Here is a 3,012-nt window from a genome sequence, read left to right as displayed (position 1 = left end):
CTTTATAGTTATTAAGAGCTTAATAATTACCAAATCATGATAATGGAAGCGCTGTTCTTATTTCCAAAGCAATTTATCACTTGTAATGTAATAGCCAATATGCGTATACAACCTATTATTCCAGAGATAACGTTATTTGAGATAAAACCGGGTTATATGGACACGGGAGCTATATTATGCTTATAATATACGACACGACAAGACAATAAATCATTCGTGAACTGATTTGCAAGTGATATTTATGTGTTATACTATATTTAGGCTAACAGGCCATTAGGCAATGTGTTGCCATGGCAACAAGCAATCCACTATGGTATGGTCGTGTTCCCAATATGTTTATGCAATTCAGGGACATTTAAATGTAGTTCTGTTATCTCGTTCGTACGAATTCAACATACGGTTCGTCGCCTCAGATGTCAACTGATTCTTGAATATATATACAAATAGGTGATCATACTTCTTCACCTGATACACGTAGTTTTTTTTAATTCTAAGACACGCTAGTATGTTAGCTTCATGTAAAAATAATACGGAAATACACCAAGGAAGAAGGGAGTTCATAAAGTAAATCTTGAAAGGGATATATTAACTTGTGGAGAAAGGATAGTTCTGTTCTTCAACCTAAAGGGAGACCTCTAAGCACTGATTGACCGGTCCGAAATCTCCAGTGGCTAATATCGAGAAGTTCTATATATACATAGCGGCCGAAAAACTTCGTTAGCGCGTTACAGGGTGTGACGTCATCGCAGTAATTTGTATTTGTCTAGATGTCACTACAAACTTATTATCTTAGATTATAAGTTTATAAGATTAAGGTATTATAGAGTCAAGACTTCGTCCAAATCATGACATATGTCAAAATCCAACACGTTTTTGACATATAGGAATCATATGTAGCGTTAGGTCTTCTCAATCTCATTAATTTGAAAAAATAATTACTTAAAAATCGTACGACGTCTTCATCCTCATGAACATATTTGGTTTTATGTAACTTTGAAATTGGGCTAAGTAAAGTTGTTAGCTAAGTTTATCTTGCTTAAAGTGAAATCCGACAAAACATCGTACGCTATAAATGTCATTAAAATAGATTAGTTAGGGCAAACTTTTCGAGTGGTCCAGATCCCAGTTATAAACAAGTTTTGTGTCGTCTTCGTTAAATTTACTGTCACTCGACACGGCTAAAACTACGTGCAGAGATATAATGTTATATAGTTCAATCGTTTTCGTAATATACTTAATTGAATTGGCTTTTGCGGACCATTACTCTACAGCACTCGTAACGTATACGTTTATTAATGTAATAAATTCAAATGTATTTCGTTTAAAAAAGTTTGCATAAAATAATATCTATTAAAACCTGTTAAGGATTCCCTGGACAGCTAAGGAAAAAAACAAACGTCCATGCTAAAACAATTACAGGTAAAAAATCGTCGTTCGACACTTTGTTACCAACGCTTCCTAGTTTTTTGGACATGTAACGCGTTGGTATCCGGTAAGTTAAGAAAAACGTGTCTGGCAGAGTGGAGGTCACCAGACCTCGAGGCCCATCACCTATTCACTGTACCGATCCAGTAATCATCACCCAGGCGCAAGGGCTTATTGAAGACAGGGGAGAGTGGAGGAAGTTGTAGGGAACTACTAACCCATAAAGAGTGCGACTGAAGAAGATTTTTTTTCTTTAGGGATTTTAAGAAAGTATCAGATGTCTCCTTTTTGTGGTTTCTACTAAATTTAACCACGCTACTTAAACGAACTGTGGTGAATGAGCTTTGTTTTTTACATCCTATAATTCATTCCAAAACAAGGGTTGTAAGACAACCAGTAACCTACTAATGTATCACGACTTTGTATTCTTCATATAGTGCCATCTCCTTGCGAAGGTTGGCAATCAACTTAGCTAGTTTAATTTTGGATGCCGCGCTTCTAAACAATGACTTCGTGCTTTGCCCAAACCATTGTCTTAAGTTTTTCAATCAGGACGTGCGTCTGCGGCCAGGTCTCCTACCTGCCAATTTGCCTTGTATGATTAGTTGAAGGAGTTCGTATTTTTTTGTGTTACGTAAAACGTGTCCGAAATGCTCAAGTTCTTTTTTCTTGACCGTCATAAGCACTTTGTTCTTCTGTATTATTTCCAGCACGGTTGTATTTCGTATGCGGTCTGTCCAAGATATTTTAAGCATACTTCGATAAACCCAGATCTTGTATTAGTGATGCCACCAGAATGTTCCCCTAGGAGTAAGTTCAAATACTCCTAAATATCGCATCCAATATCGACCAATAGAACCTTATTTGATTAGTCTAAAGCGTGTGACGTGTGACAATCATGACGCAGTTCCCGTGTACGGGTTTAGTTCAAACTTCATGATTACTTTAGCAACAAATTAGTAGATGAGGTAAATTTGTCGCACTAAACATCTGGAACTCCTGTTTAAAATCTCTTTACTTCAATATTACAAATTCGTATGATATCGTAATTTAACTAGAACAGGAAAAGAAACAACCATTTTGAGAATAGAATTTATATCTTTATTTATGGTTAAAGAAATTAGACCAAATTCAATAAACGCGAAAATTGTGTTTCACTTATAACACTGGTTACAAAGTTCTTCATGCACCTACCAATGTGTGTGTTAAGATAAAGATTATATTACCTATTAAATAAATCAAATTTATTGTTAAGAGAATTATTATAGATGAATTTTGACTTTCTAAAAGTAAGTAAAACACAAATATTAACGTAACTTAGTATCGTAACTTACCTACTATAAGCTCTTATAAAAACGAGTCAATTGAAGAAGTCGTATCGACTAAGTTTCTAGGCATAAGACTAGACCAAAAACTTACTTGGAAACAATACATTTTATCGATATGTAGATTTTATCATCTTAGTAAATTTGTGTTTGCTTTGAGCCGAACTCGCAAAGTGGCCTCAAGAAACGCAGCAATTATTGCTTATCACGGCTATGTAAGTGCCTCATTTCTGCGCTATGGTATTCTGTTATGGGGAAATTC

This window comes from Pieris napi, chromosome 17 (assembly GCF_905475465.1).
Source record: "Pieris napi chromosome 17, ilPieNapi1.2, whole genome shotgun sequence".
Taxonomy (NCBI): domain Eukaryota; kingdom Metazoa; phylum Arthropoda; class Insecta; order Lepidoptera; family Pieridae; genus Pieris; species Pieris napi.
The sequence above is the reverse complement of the archived record's forward strand: the minus strand, read 5'-3'. Positions refer to the sequence as shown.